At 46.0% G+C, this 21,315-nt stretch overlaps 1 protein-coding gene and 1 pseudogene across 5 annotated transcripts in view; one reads left to right on the forward strand and one right to left on the reverse strand.

Annotated features, from left to right (window-relative positions):
• Positions 1–21,315, forward strand: part of TOM1L2 (target of myb1 like 2 membrane trafficking protein) — a 120,216-nt gene that overhangs the window by 28,415 nt on the left and 70,486 nt on the right. The window lies entirely within an intron of this gene.
• On the reverse strand, positions 13,135–13,642 carry LOC118548912 (large ribosomal subunit protein eL32 pseudogene; annotated as a pseudogene).

Genomic DNA, 21,315 nt, shown 5'->3' on the forward strand with positions numbered 1-21,315 from the left:
GACAGCCTGGCTTGCTTGGGATTCAGCCAAGAAAACAATTTATGAGACTGACCCACACACTTAACTAGCTAAAGCTTTGGGCTGTAATCCAGAATCCTTATTATGGAAAGCAGAGTTAAAATTGTTCCCTCTGAAGCCCTGTGGCTATTTATTTGAATTAGTGAGGTCACCCCAATGACAGCTGTGGAGACCAGTCTTTAATTAGAAGAAGAATTTGCCCTGAACTTCATCAGAATGGCATTTCTGAGGGTCTTGAGTGTTTTTCTTCCTTCCTTCTTTCAGCCTTACCTTATTCCTAGTCTTTGTTCAAAGAGCTCATTTTTTTCCCTTGACACTTTCATTCCCCACGTTCTCCAGCAATCACAGGGCTCTTTCCTGCCAATGGCATGCTCAGGGGAGCCCAGCCAGAAGCCTGCCTCTGAAACCCAGGTTCTCCCTCTTCTTGGCAGCATGATTTTCTGGACAAGCTACCTCACTTTTCTGAGCCTCACTTTCCTCAGCTATAAAATGGGTCAAAGAATATTGATTGCATAGCATTAGATGAAGCTACCATCTATTGAGTACCTTTGCTGTGGGCCAGGCACTGTTCTCCGTGCTTGATATATATAGCTCGTCTCATCTTAGTAACAACCAGATGTAGCCTAATTCTTAACGTTCCCATTTTATGGAGGAGGAAGTTGAGGTGCAGAGATCACACAGCTGGTGAAAATTGCATGCTGCAGAGCCTACAATGTAATAGGCGCTAAATAAATTTTTATTGAGTCTAAATGTCTCCCTCACCTAAATGTCCAAGAAATTTATGATCTATGCCCTGTAATTTTTACTTTAACTTTTCTCTGAGAACATTGAATGTATCAATCTTACCTTCAAAATTTGGGTTTACTTTTTATTTTATTTTTTTTTAAAGATTTTATTTTTAAGTAATCTCTGCACCCTGTGTGGGGCCCGATCTCATGACCCCGAGATCAAGAGTCGTACGCTCCTCCGACTGAGCCAGCCAGCCACCCCTGGGTTTACTTTTTAGACTTTGTGTTAAGGAAAATTTCAAACACATACAAAAATAGAACAGTATAATGAGCCTCCACTTACCCTTTCTATAATTTCAACAATTTCAACTCACAGCCTATTATATTTTGTCAATATGCTTATCTGTTTCCTCTCCTGGTCTATATTTTTTTGAAGTAAATCCCTCAAATCAGATTAATTCAGCCATATATTTCAGTGTGTATCTTGAAAAGGAAATGAACTATTTTATTTTTTTATTTTTATTTTTATTTTATTTATTTATTTTTAAAAGATTTTATTTATTTATTTGACAGAGAGAGACACAGCGAGAGAAGGAACACAAGCAGGGGGAGTGGGAGAGGGAGAAGTAGGCTCCCGGCAGAGCAGGGAGCCCGATGCGGGGCTTGATCCCAGGACCCTGGGATCATGACCTGAGCCGAAAACAGATGCTTAACAACTGACCCACCCAGGCGCCCCTATTTTATTTTATTTTATTTTTTTTAATATTTATTTGAGAGAGCAAGAGAGAGAGAGAGAGCACGAGCGGGCGGGCGGGGTAGAGGGAGAAGCAGACTCCTCACTGAGCAGGAGTCTGATAAGGGACTTGATCCCAGGACCCTGGGACCGTGACCTGAGCCAACGGCAGATGGACTGAGCCATTGAGACGCCCGGAAATGAACTCTTTTTAAAAAACGACCATAATACCATTATTGTACTTCAAAAATCAACAATTATTCCTGAATATTGCATATACAGTTAGTATTCAAATTTCTAGTTGCCTCATAATGTCTTATTTATTTTTATTTTTATTTTTATTTATTTTTTTTAAAGATTTTAGTTATTTATTTATTTGAGAGAGAGAGAAACAGCATGAGAGGGGAGAGGGTCAGAGGGAGAAGCAGGCTCCCCGCTGAGCTGGGAGCCTGACGTGGGACTCGATCCCGGGACTCTGGGATCATGACCTGAGCCGAAGGCAGTCGCTTAACCCACTGAGCCACCCAGGCGCCCTTATTTATTTATTTTTAAAGATTTTATTTATTCATTTGACAGAGAGAGACACCGCGAGAGAGGGAACACAAGCAGGGGGAGTGGAGAGGGAGAAGCAGGCCTCCTGCTGAGCAGGGAGCCCGGTGTGGGGCTCAATCCCAGGACCCTGGGATCATGACCTGAGCTGAAGGCAGACGCCTAACGACTGAGCCACCCAGGTGCCCCATAATGTCTTTTTTTTTTTTTAATTTTATTTATTTATTTGACAGAAACACAGCGAGAGAGGGAATACAAGCAGGGGGAGTGGGAGAGGGAGAAGCAGGCTTCCTGCGGAGTGGGGAGCCCCATGTGGGGCTTGATCCCAGGACCCTGGGATCATGACCTGAGCTGAAGGCAGACACCTAACGACTGAGCCACCCAGGCGCCCCCATAATGTGTTTTTTAAAAAGAGATTTATTTGAGAGAGAGAGAAAGTGAGTGCACGAATGGGGGAGGGAGAGACTCCCCGCTGAACATGGAGCCCCATGGACTTAGGGCTCCATCTCATGACCCCGAGACCATGACCCAAGCTGAAACCAAGAGTCGGACTCTTTTTTTTTTTTTTTTTAAGTTTGTTTGAATAGGATCTAATAAGGTCCAGCATTACAATTAGTTGATATGTGTCTTATGTCTCTTTTAATCTAATTTGCTCCTCCATATTTATTTCATATGCAGTTTATTTGTGGGAGAAACCAGGTCATTTATCCTATAGAGTTTACCATAGCTTGGATTTTGCTGATTGTATCTCTTTGGTATCGTTGAATATGTTCACATTTCTTCATTTTCCATATTGCGTGGAAACGAAGTTGGATCTCCAGCCTGATCAGTTCAGGTTTAAGTTTTGGACAAGACTACTAGACGTGCTGCTTTTCTCTCTCGGGAGGCTCAGGGAGGTCAGGTTGTGGTTCTCTTTGTGACGTTCGTAGCCATTGTTGATCAGTGCCTAGATCCATTGATTCTTTAGGGATTATGGAATGGTTTCCAAACTGGATTTTAATTACCTAGAGGGCCTGTTCCTCATGATGCCTCTCCCAGGGCTGGGCATAAAATAGACTTCAGTAAGAATTAGTAGTAATTAAGGAATTCTTGCCCCTCTTCAACATTCTTTCTCACTGGTTGGTTATTAAAATAGCCCTCTCGGGGGCGCCTGGCTGGCTTAGTTGGAAGAGCATGTGATTCTTAATCTCAGGGTCGTGAGTTTGAGTCCCACGTTGGGTATAATGATTACTTAAATAAATAAATCAATCTTTAAAAAAAAATAAAAGAGGGTGGGGTGGGAGGGATGGGGTGGCTGGGTGATAGACACTGGGGAGGGTATGTGCTATGGTGAGCGCTGTGAATTGTGCAAGACGGTTGAATCACAGACCTGTACCTCTGAAACAAGTAATGCAATATATGTTAAGAAAAAAGAAGATAGCAGGAGGGGAAGAATGAAGGGGGGGAGATCGGAGGGGGAGACGAACCATGAGAGATGATGGACTCTGAAAAACAAACTGAGGGTTCTAGAGGGGAGGGGGGTGGGAGGATGGGTTAGCCTGGTGATGGGTATTAAAGAGGGCACGTTCTGCATGGAGCACTGGGTGTTATGCACAAACAATGAATCATGGAACACTACATCAAAAACTAATGATGTAATGTATGGTGATTAACATAACAATAAAAAATCTAGAAAGAAAGAAAGAAATAGCCTTCCTTACGAGAAGGAATTAAATTGTCTCACCGACTTGGAGGCCCCACCACAGACTTAGTGCTCTTTGTGATTTTCCTTCAACCTTTAGTCATTCAGAGGGCACTTAGTGTGTGGCATGATGGGAAGGGCACTGAAGGGGTGTCAGGCAGCCTAGGGGCTCACCTGGGCTCTGCCTAAAGTGCAGTGTGGTGATTGCAGGCCGTGAGCTGTTCCAGCCCTTCTCAGAGGCCTCTGCCCAGGTGAGAGTTAAGGTTCCTTCCAGCTCTAAAAACCAGCTGCCAACTTTTTGCCTGGCATCAGTCTCAACACCAAGAGGAAGGCAGTGTTAAGGATGGAGGAGTCACCCCAGAGAGGGCTGGCCTCACTCTGCACGCCTAGGGAAGGGTTTAATTCAGATGGAAGATGCTGCTGCTGCTTTTTTTTTTAAGTTTATTAAGTAATCTCTACACCCAATGTGGGGCCCTAACTCACGAAGTCACGAAGGGGGTGACTTGGGTGATGGTCTCTGCTCTTGGTGGCCCTGTGTTCTTGAGAGAGCCCCCTCAGAGCGGACGTGCCAAGCCTGTGGCACCCTTATCCACACAAACTGCCTTTGTGTGGATCAGCGTGGAGACCTTTCTGTGTCAGGAATGGAGTGTCATTCTCTGTTAGGCAGTGTCAGATGCAGGGGGATTGGTGAGACGTGAAGGGGACTGATGTGGGAACGGCTTGAAGCTTAAGGACTATGATTTGGAGCCTGGGGTGGAGTGTTAACCTTTCCACACGCCCCCTCCACCCGGTGGCTCTCTCAGATGTCCTTTGTTATGCTCCCGTGTGAGTGGTGCTCACCCCTGCATTATTTAGTGCCATTCATCCTTGCACTCTACAGCCCGCAGGAAAAGACTGCAGCATGGGGGCTGTGTGTCAATGCCGGGCAGTCTGTCAGCCTCAGAGAGCTGCTGGTGAGCTGAGAGCCCACGACACCAGCCGGTGATGCGGAGCCTGCGTGCTTTGGGCTCCTCCATCACTGGGAAAGGCCCTCCCACAGTGGTGACACAGAAAAGCAGGAAAGAATCTTTGTTTCATCCGGTTGGTGTGTACCAGCCCCCACTTGCTAAAGACCTTTGGCCTGCACCATCCACACTTGTGAAATTCCCCTAATTCCAAACCCGATGGGACCAGATGCCATGCATGGAATGAGCTGGTTATTCATCGGGGGTGGATGTTGACATATGGGCTGCCATTTCCTTGTTGGCTGACTCTTATCAAAGATAAAAGTAAAAAGTCTGGTATTTCTTGAAGGGGATTATAGTAGAACGCTTGTTCTAAAGGTAGAACAATAAATCAGACATTTCTGTGGGAGGAGAAGGTCCTATTCAACAGCCTGCTTTGAGGTGACCAGATAACTCTGGGAATATGTCCCACTGGCGGGGGGGGGGGTGGCGCCTGGGTGGCTCAGTTGGTTGGGCGTCTGCCTTCGGCTCAGGTCGTGATCCCGGGGTCCTGGAATTGAGCCCCGTGTCGGGCTCCCCCTGCTTGTGCTCACGTATTTCTCTCCCTTTCTCTGTCAAATAAATAAATGTAATCTTAAAAAAAAAAATGTTCCAACTGGATAGGGACAATCTGCCAGGCATTGCTGTCCTTTATCTTTGGGGTGCAGGGACTGGTGGCCTCAGCCCTCCTTCTGCTCCGCTGGCATTTGCCAAAACATGATATGGGTCAGGAGAACCCTGAGTGAAGAGTCCTAGGAGGTCAGCACTGCAGTGGATGAGAGGTGCGGTGTGTTCACTAGAGCTGACCCTGCATTACGAGGCCGCTTTAGAGCAAGGTTGGAGAATTGGAGAGGTTGAATTTAGGCTCTTACGCCTTCCCCTCCCCCGCCACAGAAAATTTAAAAGCATGAAGAAACGTAGAGAAGTAGAGAAAAATATTCATTATCTTACTACCCAGAGGTCACTACTATAAGTATTTTGGCATATTTCCTTGTATTGTTAATGCATTTTTCTTTGCAGAGATTATACTGTAAATACAATTTTGTGCCCTGTTTTTTTCATTGTTTATATTAACATACAATAAGCATTTTTAATTCCATACTACATAACGTTCCATCATATGGATATATTCTAATTTACTTTACCATTCCCTTAATGTTGAACATTTAGATTGTTTCTGTTTCTTTTGTCCTTGTTGCTATAATTAACTCAGCAATAAACATGGTAGGGCTTAAATCTTTGTCGGCATTTTACTTATTTTTTTATAATTTCATGGATGAGTTTTTTTATTACTTTTTATTTATTTTTAAATTTTTATTTATTTTTTTGTCTAAGTAAGCTCTGCACCCAACGTGGGGCTCAAACTCATAACCCTGAGTTCAAGAGTTACGTGCTCAACTGACTGAGCCAGCCAGGTGCCCTAGATTATTTACTTATAATAAATTACTTTAGGGGCGCCTGGGTGGCTCAGTTGTTAAGCGTCTGCCTTCGGCTTGGGTCATGATCCCAGGGTCCTGGGATCGAGCCCCACATCGGGCTCCCTGCTAGGCGGGAAGCCTGCTTCTCCCTCTCCCACTCCCCCTGCTTGTGTTCCCTCTCTTGCTGTGTCTCTCTGTCAAATAAATAAATAAAATCTTTTAAAAAAAGAAAAGAAAATAAAGAGAATTAACATGTCAAAGGGTATGCTCATTTTTAAGGTTCTTCTTTTTTTTTTTTAAGATTTTATTTATTTGTCAGAGAGCACAAGGAGGGAGAACTGCAGGCAGAGGGAGAAGCAGGCTCCCCGCTGAGCAGGGAGCCTGCTGCGGGACTCGATCCCAGGACCCTAGGATCATGACCCGAGCCGAAGGCAGATGCTCAACTGACTGAGCCACCCAGGTGCCCCATTTTTAAGATTCTTACTCCAAGAAATTTGTACTGCTTTTTATTTGCTCAGCATTTATGGGGCCCAACCTAACCTGGTCTGGTTTGGGATGAAAGGACAAGTATGTGGAATGGGGTTGGGGAAGGCTTCCTCGAAGATGGATTTTTTGGCCATGTTCTCAAGGTATTGAACATAAACTAGGGTGGAAGCAGATGGGGACAGTGGGGAGAGAATGTCCTAGAAATTCTAGACAGAGGGAACAGAATGTGCAGATGCCCCAGAGCTGCTAATGGGACAGGCCTAGAAGAGCCGAGGCCAGAGGACGGGGGGTGCTGTGAGATGGGCTAGTGATGAAGGCAGGGCATGAGTCAGCAAGGCCTGGTGACAGACTGTAAACATTACCCTAATGGCAGCGGGAAACCATCAAGGGGCTTTAAGCAGGCCGGTGACATGATGGGGTTTGTACTCTAGAAGAGTTGCCCTGGCTGCTGTGTAGAGGATGGACAGGTCAGGACAGAAAGGGATTCCGGGAGACCAGTTAGGACTGCTGCACAAGAGGGGCTTCTCAGAATTTGCTAAACTGGCAGGGCAAAGGACATTTCATGTAAATTTCCATTCCTTTAGTCCCTACTGAGGTTGGATGCTTTTATGTTGATTTGGCAGCTGTTCTTCATCATTGCTGACCTAAAGGCTCCTGGAGCGTTGCACACTTGGAGATGGTGTGGTCAGACTCGGGATTCAGCTTTGTGTGGGAGCCCTCGAAGATCCAGCAAGGGGAGGCCATGCCCTGGGTCCCTGGGACCAGGACTGTGGCTTCCAAGGCACACCATCCTCTGCTCTCTCCAGCCTTCCCAAAGCAGGCACCGGGACTGGGGCGTTGGAAAACACCGCGCAGCAAGCTCAGGGCCTGTTGACCACAAAGAGGTCACTTTTCTGCCCTCAGAGTTGGAGGAAGAGGCCCAGAATGCAGCAGACTCCATTTAAATCAGGGCATCCTCAGTGGTTGGGACAGCTTTGTTTTAGAAGAGCCCAGCCAGGGCTGTTTATTGCCAGCAGGCCATAAGCATTTGCTCGAGTGGAAAGGATGAGTAGAGAATAGAGCCTTAGGTGTGAAGTTACCTCCCCAGACCCGACTCACAGTTCAGCTGCCTCCCCAAAGTGAACAGCCTCCAACTTGCAGATCTTGCCTATTAATATATTTATTAGCTTGCTCGTTTGATAGCCACAGGCTTCTTGAGGAAATTGCAGGCAGGGGTTTACGAAGAACATAGCGTGATTGGAAAAACTTTTCTTACTAGCTGGATGCTTGCCATGCTGTGGGGTCTTGTGCCTTTTGGTTCCTCCCAGAGGGTGGCCGGCTTTGTATGCAGTGTGCATGGCACCTCAAGTTCTACCCTAATTGCTATGTGCAGGATAGCTGAGTGCAGCACGGTGGCTGAGTAATGACCCTGCATTTCTCTTTGCAGCTTCTCGATTAGGAAGTCACAGGGACCTTGAGCCTGTGTTTCATTCCAGAGTGTTTTCCCCTGTTAAATCAGAACGGTTGCGGATTGTTAAAATGCTTCCATTATAGCCAGCGGCCTTGTCATGGTACCCTACACACGGTCATGCCCTTGCTTTGGCTAAAGTCCTTCTCATCTGCCATTTAATTTTACACAAAGACCAGATATGGCATAGAGTTAGGTGAGCTGACCCACCAGAGGCCTTCCAGAAGTTATTTTATCATTCCTGGTGACGTATAGGTTGACACATTTTTTAAAATCATAAATCTGGTTACAAAAGAAATATGTGTTTTTTGTAGAAATTTTTGGAAAGTCTGGGACGCCTGGGTGGCTCAGTCGTTAAGCGTCTGCCTTCGGCTCAGGTCATGATCCCAGGGTCCTGGGATCGAGCCCCACATCGGGCTCCCTGCTCTGCGGGAAGCCTGCTTCTCTCTCTCCCACTCCCCCTGCTTGTGTTCCCTCTCTCGCTGTGTCTCTCTCTGTCAAATAAATAAATAAAATCTTTAAAAAAAAAAAAAAAAAAAAAATTTTTGGAAAGTCACCATCCTTCGCCTCAAAGACCCAAACGGAATAAAACATAATTACTCTCACCAATAAGGTGTTCCCTGCTGTTACTAATTAGGATTAGCTTTCCAGGCTTTTTTCTTTTGCATAGCTGTATACTTTTTTTTTTTTTGAGATTTATTTATTTGAGAGAGAGAGAGAAAGTGTGTGAGCACGGGGAGAGGCAGAGGCACAGGGAGAGAGAGAATCTTAAGCGGACTCTGTGCTGAGCATGGAGCCCAATGTGGGGCTCGATCCCACAACCCTGAGATCTTTACCTGGGCCGAAATCAAGAATCGGAGGCTTAACCAACTGAGCCACCCAGGCACCCATTCAGCTGTATACTTTTTAATATGAAGTTATATGTACTATTTTTATCTTGATTTTTTTTTCCCACTACTGTGAGCACTTGGCCACCATCACTTTTTCCCCTAATCCAGTGCTGAGAGTGTCAGTAGAGGGCAAGCAAACCTTTCTAGGCAGTGAGTCACTTTGAGGGACAATGCTGACATCTCAGTCAGGGTCTCCTGGCTTCAGCCAGTTCTGAGCACCCAAGTCATGTTCTTTAAATATTGCCAGAGGTGGTAGATCATCATGCTTTGAAGGATGGATTTGATGTTTTTGAAGATTTTTATTTATTTATTTATTTGTCAGAGAGAGAGTGTGTGCGCACAAGCAGGGGGGAGCGGCAGGCAGAGGGAGAAGCAGGCTGAGCAAGGAGCCCAATGTGGGGCTCTGGGGCTCCATCCCAGGACCCTGGGGTCATGACCTGAGCCGAAGGCAGACGCCTAACTGACTGAGCCACCCAGGTGACCCAGATGGATTTGATTTTTTTTTTTTTTTTTTTTAATTTATTTGAGAGAGAGAGAGAGTGCACAGCAGGGAGGGGCAGAGGGAGAGGGAGAGAGAAACTTTAGCAGACTCCAGGCTGAGCGTGGAGCCTGATGCGGGGCTCGATTTTCCGATCCTGAAATCAGGACCTGAGCTGAAACTAAGAGTTGGACGCTTAACCGACCGCACCACCCAGGCGCCCTGGATTTGATTTTTAAAACAAGGCAATAACTTACCACACCCCAGTGTCATATGCTGAGCAAAGCCAAACTTGAGATGTGGCTGTAGCAAATGAGATTAGGTTTTTCTGGGTGACTTGGCGGGGGGAGGAAAGAGGAGGGGTGGATGTTCATTGGACACCCCACTAGGCTGAGCACTTGAAAGCCAGATCTGAACATCTGCAGGAGCACTGCGTGTGTGGCGGGGGTCCTCAAGCCGTGCGGGGCCTTCAGAATCTCCTCAGGAGGGGCGCCTGGGTGGCTCAGTTGTTAAGCATCTGCCTTCGGCTCAGGTCATGATCCTGGGGTCCTGGGATCGAGCCCGGAGTCGGGCTCCCTGCTCAGCAGGAAGCCTGCTTCTCCCTCTCCCACTCCCCCTGCTTGTGTTCCTGCTCTCGATATCTCCCTCTGTGTCAAATACATAAAATCTTTAAAAAAAAAAAAAAAAAAGAATCTCCTCAGGAGCTTGGTGCAGATGCCCACCAGGCCAGCATTGATTGGGGCACAGGGAAGGAGGGTCAAAGGGACATGGACCTAAGTACTGTAACTATAGTAGACACTGCTCCTTTCCTATTCAGCACCCATGCCTCACCTCTCCTTTACTGACAGAAGCTTGATTTTTGTTTGGGGTGGCTGTGTGCCTAGCTAAAACATTCTCTCAGCCAGTCCCCTGGCGCCCTAGCACGGCCTGAGGACACAGTTCTGGCCCATGAGGTGGAGGCAGAAGCTCCTAGGGAGAGCGCGCTCCTTCATAAATAAAATGGCAAAGCCCTCGGCCCTTGTATCTTCTGCCTCTGTCTCACAGCTATAAGCACGGAAGCCCCAGGCCAGGGATGGCAGAGCAAGAAACACGAAGATCCCGGGCCCTTCGTGTAATCCTCGGGTGGCTTCTCCAGCTCCGTACTGCCTGCTTCTAGATTTCTTCTTGTTCCATGAGAAAAATAACCCCCCATCTGTTTAAGCGACTGTTAGTTTTTTAATTGCTTGCAGCTGAATGCAATCATAACTGATAAGGTAATGTTTTAATACTTTACAAGGGGGAAATGTATTTACATATTGTGTAATTAAAAATGAAAAATAATTTAAATCCCCACAGATTTCTGGGCCCCACATCAGACGCACCGAAACAGAATCTTTGGGGATGGGACTCACATATGTATTTTTAGCAAACTCTCCAAGTGGTTCTGGTGCACAATAAAATGTGGGTCTCATTTCTGCATTCATTAATACTGTTATCCCCATTTTATATATGAGAGGATTGAGGCCCAACGAGGTTAAACAGCTTATCCCAGTATTTTTTTTTTTTTAAGATTTATTTAGTTGAGAGAGAGAGAACAAGCGGGAGGGGCTGAGAGAGGGGGAGAGAGAATCTTGAGATTCTGAGAACAGAGACCAACTCGGGGCTCGATCCCAGGACCCTGAGATCATGACCTGAGCCGAAACCAAGAGTCAGACACTTAACCGACTGTACTACCTAGATGATCCTATCCCAGTATTAAGTGAGCTTTACATACAGCTCTGTCTAGTTCCAGAGTGCGCCCCCCATCCTTCCACCCTGGCCCGCTCCAGGGAGGCCTGGCTTTTGCCCCCACAACAGAGCCACACTGCCTCTGAAAGGAACTTCCAAAATAGAAAATTCTAAACGGTTTTTGACATAGTTTTACACCGTTTGCTGTCAAGGGACAGCGTCACTGCAATACATATATATTCCCAGGAAATGGAGGGATGTATGGTTTCTGGCATGTTTGTTAAAAAGTGGACTCATATGTTCTTGGTCTTATCTTCAGGTCTGGAAACAAAAATTCTTTGAATTAGCTTTTCCCATAGACTTTCTAGGGTTAAGTCACTTAGGAATTACTAGAACATCTCACCCATGAAAGGTAATTATGGTTGTTTTATGAGTGTGGAAGACATATAGCTTGTAAGTGCTAGAGTAGTCTCCTGTGAGTTATTAGAACTCACAGTATTCATGTTATACCAAATTAGCCATCAAGGGCTGATAGATTTTCTCTCTAGTTCATCAAGGCATTGGTCAGCGCTATACATTCATAACAATTAAATACACACCAGCTCTCCTCAAATAGGATCTTTGGATAAGGTGGCCACTTCAGGTTGTAATAATGTGATTTGCATTGGTATTTGGAGACCTGTATGATAAGAATGACTTTCTGATGGAGAGGGTTTTCACTGTGGGCAACAGGAAGTCAGAGTGCTTGAAACCAAGGGGCTGGCAGCATCGTGTGGATAAAGTATGGCCTGGGAGTTAGGAGCTTTGTGTTTGGACCTGCGTCTGGCACCAATCCACCACGTTATCAGCACCTCTGATGTAATTCCAGATAGACTTCCAGAAAGCACTCTGTTACTGAGGTCCTCCTATGTGGAAGACATTTTGGGAGATGCTTCTCCCTGTCACCTTCAAGCAGCTCCTGTTTTAGTGCAGGAAAGAAGACAGATACCCAAGTCTCTACAAAAGCAGCCATGGCCATCGCCCTCCTCCTCCCCCCGAGGGCTGCTGTGCCCCAGGCCCCCTTGCAGGCCTTTATAGATGTTCAGTTTGTTCTTACAAAGCTTGGCAAGGTGTAGGTATTATTATTCCAGATCTATAGACATGCAAATGGAGGCTCAGAGAGGGCTAGTTACTTGCGAAGTGAAGTCACACAGCCCATAAATATCCTCGTCCCATTTGAGTTCAGGTCAGCCTGACTTCAAAGACCCTGCCCACCGGCCACGCCCGTGTGACTGCCTCCTTGGGGCTCCACCCTCCTGTGGGGCGGGGTGAGGAAAGTGTGATAGGAGGAGACCTCTTTGACCGAGAGAATTGGGGAAATCTTTGCACAAGTGGCAGGATTTAAAGAGTTTAGGGTAGGAGCACCTGGCTGTCTCAGTCCGTAGAGCATGCAACTCTTGATCTCAGGGCTCTGAGTTCAAGCCTCACATTGGGCATGGAGCATGTTTAAAAAAAAAACAACAAAAAACCCCAAGAGTTTAGGGTGAGTAAAGGTAAGTCAGGAGAATGTTGGGTGTGTTCTGGGGATGAGAAGTCTGGTTGGATTGAAATGTATAGTTCCTTGTGGAGGTGGGAGGAGCAGGAAGAAGGAAATGAGGCTGGGAAAGTAATTGGGACAGATTATGAAGGGTACTCAGCACCAGACTAAGTTACAGGAAGAACATTTTGTATTTTATGTAAAACTATCATTGAAGGGGCACTTTGGGTGGCTCAGTCAGTTAAGTGCCTTTGGCTTGGGTCATGATCTCAGGGTCCTGGGATCGAGCCCCATGTCGGGCTCTCTGCTCAGCAGGGAGTCTGCTTCTCCCCCTCCCTCCCTCTCTCTCTCAAATAAATAAATAAATAAATCTTAAAAACAAAAAACTATTGTTGAAGGTGATTGGTATTATGGTACTCATTTTCCCTTAATTAAGGATGAATTTCATCTCAGAACTTAGTGTCAGCAAAAACAATTACCATCTTCCCTAGAAGAATGTCTTTTTTTTTTTTTTGTAGTTTTATGGTTTTATTAACACAAATATGACGTGCACAACAAGCTGTCTATTCATTTTCTTCGCTGCGCAGCCTGGTGTTGGGATTGGTGACTCTGATTGCCAGCTGGGCTGCTCTTTCCACAATAGCTTTGTGGTTCTTGGAGGAGACATTGTGAGCAATCTCTGCAGAGTAAGATTTGTTGCACATCAGCAGCACTTCAGGCTCCTTGACGTTGTGGACTAGGAACTTCCGGAAGCCACTGGGCAACATGTGCTTTGTTTTCTTGTTGCTCCCATAACCAATGTTGGGCATCAAGATCTGGCCCTTGAATCTTCTGCGCACCCTATTGTCAATGCCTCTGGGTTTCCGCCAGTTGCGCTTAATTTTGACATAGTGGTCTGACTGGTGCGGGATGAACTTCTTGGTCCTCTTTTTAACGATCTTGGGCTTCACCAGAGGTCTGAGGGCAGCCATGATGCCCAGTAACAGATGGCTGCCACCTCCGCAGGCAGCGCCGAGGAAGAGAGCCTAGTAGAATGTCTTTTATTGTGCCTTTAATCAGAAAGTGAGACTAGGCCACGAGGAAGCCCAGACCTGATTTATTGTCTAATCGTAATTACTGTCTTATTTCTCCAGTGCTTGGTAAAAATTTCATCTTTTATTCCATGTCATTTCCAGTCTTTTATTTTTTTTTGCCTTGGGTATAAATTATTATTTAAAACTACCTTAAATTCTTTTTGGAAGGAGGCAGGATATATTCTTTGAATATATTTTAATGCTAAATGAGAAGAAACTAGACTGACTTGTTGCACTGTCATAAGGCAAGAAAGAGCTGGAACAGGACAGTGAGTGATGCAAACTTTTGTGGCATATTGATGAGCTGCTTGCAAGGGGCAGCTGGGAAGGGTTAGGGTTAGGGACAGCAGATGGAATTAGTCAGTTCCTGGGAACCCCAGGAGCCCCGATGGTCCTCGGTTCGGCAGGAGAGTGTGTCTCTGCCGTGGGGGCTCTCTCCAGCCCTCCTTGTCCCTGCCACGTTTGAAGTCCTATGCCTGAACCACCTCTTCCTCCGTGTTCACAGCAGTCTTTGATTTGGTTGTTCCCCAGGACCACCTGGGCCGATTTTTTTTTGGTTCTAATTAGGAGAATGGATGAAAGTTTATGTGTTGGCAATTCTCTGTACCCCACTTTCTGGAGCATTTACGAAACCCTCAGTAAAATGACACTGTGTAATGAGTAAGTAGAGTGTCAGCATCCCAGTCCCACATAAAGAGGCATTTTCAAGGTCCACAGGCCTTGACGATGTCAGGCTGGGCGGTCTCATTTCTGAAGATCCAGAGTGGAGGGTCTTAGCTATATGTTGCCTTCCTCTGTGTGCCCAGGCTTGGGCTTTGTATACCTCTCCTGATGGTCTTTGTGAAGCCACAGGACCCTCCCCAGAGAGCTGCCGCACACGCTTTCTGAAGGCCCCTCACACATCACAGCCGCCTTGCTGGTGTGGAAATTCATGTGGTTGGTTTTCTAAAGTGTTCTTATTAACAGCAGCAGCTGAAGCACCTGAGACACTCTAGGGCAGGAGTGGCATGCGATCGGGGTCAGGAGTTCTTGAAGAACCTGTTGAAAGTTGTGCAGAACTGTGTACGTGTGTGCGCTTTTCTGGAAAGGTCTTACCAGATCCTCAGAGGGAATATATTCTTCCTTTAACATTTGATCCAAAAAGAGTTCAGAACCACTGCGATGAAAAATGACCTTCTATGGATTTCTTCCCGACATTCTTGAGTATCTCTATCAAACCACGTACCCCCCCAGAGCCTGGTGCTCAAAACAGCTCGGAGCAGAAGGGATGGAGAAACACCGAGACTTGGGGGGGGGTGGTGGCCCTGGCAGGTCGTGGGGCTGGCTGTGCAGCCACCCGCAGAGCCCTGGAAACTCCAGGGTCATCTCCAGCCCGGATGGGCAGCTCTTGTCCACGGCTTTTACGTTTCCTGGCTACGCACTTGATCTTGCCCTTCACCGCTGCGCCAGCCACACAGCCTTCCCCTTTCCAGTGGCCGAGGAAAGGCCTGTGCTGCAAGCTGTACTTGGGGAGCCTCTCCGGACTTGGCATTAGGAACCACAGCCATGAGACCTCTGACGAGTTCTCCAAACAAAATGAGGCTTTTCTCTGTGGTCCAGGGAGGGTCTGGACCGGAAGTCACTGGATTTTGTTTTGCCTTGCTCTCTTCGGAAGCCCCCGGTCCCAGAAGCACTATGTGAGTCAGAAATGGAAGCTTTGTTCTCTGGGAATCACTGAGGAATGCCTTTCCTGAATGGTTACTGTGGGTATGAATAGCTCTACAGAAAAAAACAATAAACAAAGCAAAACCTAAGTCACTGAAGGCAGCGATTGATACTCTATTCCGATGGATGAGCATTTATTGAATACCTACTGTGTGCTGATAGAATTCCAGGTCTATTGGGGAAGGCAGGTCCAGGAGAGCCACTGCATGGTGGTAGGGGCTGGAGGAGAATCAGCGAGCGAGGGCTCCGGGTCCCAGAAGAGTGCAATTAATTCAGCTGGTGTGTGCATGTGCGTGCGGGGTGTCGGGGCCTCCAAGAGAGGAGGCAGTGGAGCTGGAAGTTAAAGGAAGGAGGGAGCCTCCTGTGTTCTCTTTTGACCCTTTCCATTATGTGAGCACGCATTTTACCTTGTGGTGATTAGTATGCGCATAATACGTTATGCTGCCTGTTTTTCACTTAGCATTCCTATACCGATTTCCACTTAGCGACTAGGCCAAAGTATTTATCATTTTAAAAAGCCACGTAGCATTTTTGCCTTAATGCACCCTCGTTGTTCAGCCATCTCTCATTTGTTGGGAGTAACAGAGTTTTTCCGCAATTAGGCAACTTTGCAGAATCAGCTCTCCCCTCCCCCTTACTTATTTCCTTAGGGGTGTGCTGCTGGGTCAAAGTTATGAATGGTTTTATTGCCTTTCCTACTGAATGTTTTTTTTCTTTTTATTATGGAAAAGTTCCAACATGTACAAAAAGAGAAAGACTGTTATGATGAACTCGCATGTATCTATCAGCGAGTTTCAACAATTATCAACTCATGGCTGTTTCAGGTCATCCACACCACCCTCCTCCCCACCCCATCTCCTTTCCTGGATTATCTTGCGGTGAACCCCAGACATCATATAATTTCATTTATAAATACCTAAGTGTGTATTTATTCCTAAAGGATAAGGCGTCTTTTAAAAGTATAGCCTCGGCTTCATTATCACATCTAAAAAAATGAATTCTTAGTATCATAAAATATTCAGTCATCAACTGAAAGTTTAAGATTGCCCGTCATTTTCTGTGGCCATTCTTTTTTTTTAAAGATTTTATTTATTTATTTGACAGAGAGAGACACAGCGAGAGAGGGAACACAAGCAGGGGGAGTGGGAGAGGGAGAAGCAGGCTTCCTGCGGAGCAGGGAGCCTGACGTGGGGCTCGATCCCAGGACCCTGGGATCATGACCTGAGCCAAAGGCAGACGCTTAACGACTGAGCCACCCAGGTGCCCTTTCTGTGGCCGTTCTTGGGAGGCCAAATGGTTGTTTGCACCAGCGTGTGCTCTAGGGAAAGGTTCACTTGCCCTGCCATTCCGAGGTGGGAATTTCTTCATGGAAAAGGGTGCTCTGTCTGCAGGTCCTGGCCTCAGAGAGGGAGGGAGGGAGGCCTCTTTCCAGGGCCTCTGCTACTTGTCTGCTGTGATTTGTGATGCACGGGGTGGTGGGTACTATCTACCCGTTGCTCAGGCTTCCTCGAGTAAATCTGTGCCATTCTATCCACATACCAGCTTGCCTTGGTGTGATGTGTGGAAATCGTCAGGCTCATTTCTCCCTTTGGACTCCACTCCATTGAAGAATGAAATGCTGTCATGCTGTTTCTTCAGTGCTGAGGAAGCTAGATAGATACTATGTTTCTTTTTCTACAATAAAAATTCTAAGATGCTAGGAAAATGCCCATTCCCCACTGGATTCCCCACATGATCATCTTATTTGCATGTTTCCCTTGGCAAGCTTTGTTTGGTATTATTCAAGGTGACCCAGTTAGAACCACTGTTTAAAGTCACGTTGTCATTAATAAGTTATACAACCTGTGTGTGATAAGTCTGTTAGCTCTGAATATTGTACAAGTAGGAATACATGCTGTGTCTGGTCTCTTCTTCATATTTAAATATGGTTACATTTAAATGTAATCTCCCTGTTTGTTCTCACTGTTGATATTCCCGATTTTTCTATGTTGATGGATAGGAGCAATTTCCCAGATGATTCAGAACCCTGTTGTATTTGTCTTTGGAATGCTAATCACATGTGTATATTATGTCCGCCTCTCCCTGTACCAGCCCAGACTGGCTCTTGGTTTGCTCCTTCCTGACTAGCTGGGGACCCTACCAGGTGGTGAAAAAAACAAGTCATGAGTAACCCACTCTAGGGCAAGGGGGAGTTAATATTAATAGGGAGGCCTGGTCAGGATGAAAATGCCTTTTGGAAGATATGGGGGTAAGAGGGCTTTTATTCTTGGAGAAAATAGTCTTTAAAGTCAATAAAAAGGCTTATGTTCAGGACAGCCTTATGTCTGGTGCCTGGCTCTTTTTTTTTTTTTTTTTTTAATTTTTTTATTGTTATGTTAATCCCCATACATTACATCATTAGTTTTAGATACAGTGTTCCATGATTCATTGTTTGTGCATAACACCCAGTGCTCCATGGAGGACGTGCCCTCTTTAATACCCATCACCAGGCTAACCCATCCTCCCACCCCCCTCCCCTCTAGAACCCTCAGTTTGTTTTTCAGAGTCCATCGTCTCTCATGGTTCGTCTACCCCTCCGATTTCCCCCCCTTCATTCTTCCTCTCCTGCTACATTCTTCTTCTTTTTTTTTTTTTTTTTTTTTGCCTGGCTTTTTTTGATGGAAGAATTTAAATAACTGGATTTTAGTTTTGATTATGAATTTGCCATTTTATTTCTTAGTCTGTTGCAATACAATATTCCCATTCTTTGTTTATAAAACAATAATAACAGTACAAATTTTTAAAGATTTGCCTCTATGTCAGATGCTTCAACACATTGATTATTTTCATTTTTTTGTTTCTCTTCCAGGCATTATCCATATGCATCCTTTTTGTTTCCTTTATGCCATCACAAAATGTTTCTATATGACTTTAATAATGGCTGTATAATATTCAGTTGAGTTGATAAATATACCATAATTTACTTAACCATCCTTTTGCTATTTCATATTTGAGAAGTTTTGTGAATTTTAAATAATATTGTATTGAACATGTTCCTGTGTGTAGCTTTCCCCCCTTTTTTCAACAGCTTTGGTGAGACATAATTCACATACTATGCAACTCACCCATTTAAAGTGTACAATTCAGGGGCGCCTGGGTGGCTCAGTCGTTAGGCATCTGCCTTCGGCTCGGGTCATGATCCCAGGGTCCTGGGATCGAGTCCCACATCGGGCTCCCTGCTCGGCGGGAAGCCTGCTTCTCCCTCTCCCACTCCCCCTGCCTGTGTTCCTGCTCTCGCTATCTCTCTCTCTGTCAAATAAATAAATAAAATCTTTAATAAATAAATAAATAAAAAATAAAGTGTACAATTCAGTGGTTTTTAGTGTATTTTCAGGGTTGGGCAACCATCACTACTACCAATTTTAGAACATTTTCATCATCCCATACCCAGTGGCGATCACTTCCCATCTCTCTTGACCATAGGCAACTGCTAATTTACTTTCTGCCTCTATAGATTTGCCTTTTCTGGACATTTCGTATAAATGTAATCATACAACCTGTGGTCTTTTCTTTCCATTAAAAATATTGTGATAAAATATATATAACATAAAATTTACCATTTTGACCCTTTTTAAGTGTATAGTTCAGTGACACTAAGTACATTCACATTATTGTACAACCACTTCTGCCATCCAGCTCCAGAACTTTTTCATCTTCCCAACTGAAATCCTATCCCCACTCAACAATGACTCCCGTTCCCCTCCCCGCTGCCCCTGGCAGCCACCCTTCTGCTTTCTGTCTCTATGAATTTGACTACCCTAGGTACCTTCCATAAGTGTAGTCATACAGTATTTGTCCTTCTCTGTTTGGCTTCTCTCACTTGGCATAATGTTTTGAAAGTTCATCAGTGTTGTAGCACATACCCGAATTTCATTCCTTTGTATGGCCAGATACTACTCCATTGTATGGATATACCGTAGTTTGTTTATCTGTGCATCACTTGATGGACATTTGGGTGGTTCCAACTTTTTGGCTACTAGAATAATGCTGCTGTGAACATTTAATGTGCAAGTTTTTGTGTGGATATTACGTTTTCACCTCTCTCGGGTTTGTATACCTATGAGGGGAATTGCTGGGTTGTGTAGCTTTTTCCTTTGCAATGTTTCTTTAAGCGGGGTCCTAAAGAGATTATGAGGTCAAAGGATAAGAAGTAAGAACCTTTTACAGCATACCCCTTGATACCTGTTGCCCTAGTTGTTTTTCCAAAGAGTTCTTAAATGTATGCTACCTTCAGTAATGTCATGATCTGGTTTCACATCAGCTTTCCCAGCAGTGGGTATTATTCTGTTAAAAGTGTGTTCATTTAAGAGTAAGAATTTCACTTCATTTATTGTTTTACTATGGGCGTTTTTTAGTAGCTGCTCTTCCTCCTAAGACGAGGCCTGCAGATGGGAAAACCAGCTAACAGTTGAGCCTTACTCTGATGGGTTGCTTTTCGCCGCTCCCCACAAATGCCTTTGAATACTGCGAATGCTATGATGGTGGCAAGGAGAGTGTTTCTCTTTACCTAGTTCTGAAGGACAGCTCTTTGCAGGAGTTAGTCAAAGCACTCTGGCTTCACTGAGCACAGCAGGTGTGAGCCTGGGGGAACTTTGGGGAGTCTTTCTCCCGGCTTGGAATTTTGTAAACGCTCTTTGAGGCAGAAAGGAGACCTTGCTTTTTAGCTTGGCTCAGGGTGATGCCTGTGGTCTCTGGCTGATCTCCTAGGCTGATTGGTGCCTCGCCAACAGAATGCAGCCCTGTCATGGTCCCTCTGGGAGGGACTTAGGATGACCTCCTCACCCTCTGTCTGGAGGCTGCTGGAAAAGCCTGGGAGATAGTGACCCCCCCCCCCGCCCTCCCCACATGAAATCAGTCTTTCCCAAAGTCCAGTCCGCTTAAGGCATGTGTTAAAAATCATAGCTCATATATGTCACACACTTACTGTGTGCTGGGGTCCCCATTTCGTGTTTTATGTCATTCACTCCTTTCATGTTCACAACCATCCTACTGAGGAGGAACAACTGTTTGGCCCATTTCAAGGATGACTAAACCGTAGTTCAGACAGTTCAAGAAATTTGCCCAGGGTCAAATGAGCCAGGACTGACCCCTCGAACATCGACTTCATGACCATGCCCTTGACCAGATGCTGTCCTGTCTCCCTTCTCCGCCGAGCAGCTCTGGTGACCTGGCCCTCCTTCCTGCCTGCAGTCTCTCTCGGCTCCAGTACAGCCCCCACGCTGTTACCAGAGTGATCTGGGTCAGGTGCAAATATTCTCGTCACTCCTGTTGAAAAGCCCTGTCCGTTGCCTCCCGCAGAAAGCCCAGACTCCTTACAGAAAATAAAAGGGCTCTCCCAGCTGGCCCCCTCTCCCCTGCTTCCCTTCACCACATCCCGGCGTTTCCATCCGGGCCCTGGCAGGCCTTCACATATCTGCGCACCTCACTCGTGCTGCCTGCGAGGACCCCTCCTCCTCCTCCAAAGTTCTGCTCTTTCATTTCACCAGGTCCTTTTCGTAGCATTCACAGACCCTTCCTCCCCTCTCTCCAGCGTGATTGACTGTTCCTCCATCATCTGTTGCCCATCAGTCTCCTCGCCCCCCTCCCTCCTGTTATAACACTCATCGTATTCTGTACTGGCTGCTTGTTTGCAGGTCTCCTGCCTGGTGACCTCCTTAAGGGCTGGGGCTCCGTCTTGCTTATTTTTCTGGCCCACTCTAGCACAGTGCCTGGCACGGAGAGATCTCTCAGTTGTTTGAATTACACTGGGAAGCCTTTGGATGGCCTTGCGTGTCCCCGCTCCCCAAGGACTGGCATGATCAGTGATGAGGAGTAGCTAGAGCAAGGGCTCGGACTGGGGCCGTGCACAGGGACGTTTGCAGGTGC

The sequence above is a fragment of the Halichoerus grypus genome, chromosome 2, assembly GCF_964656455.1.
Source record: "Halichoerus grypus chromosome 2, mHalGry1.hap1.1, whole genome shotgun sequence".
In the NCBI taxonomy this organism is placed as follows: domain Eukaryota; kingdom Metazoa; phylum Chordata; class Mammalia; order Carnivora; family Phocidae; genus Halichoerus; species Halichoerus grypus.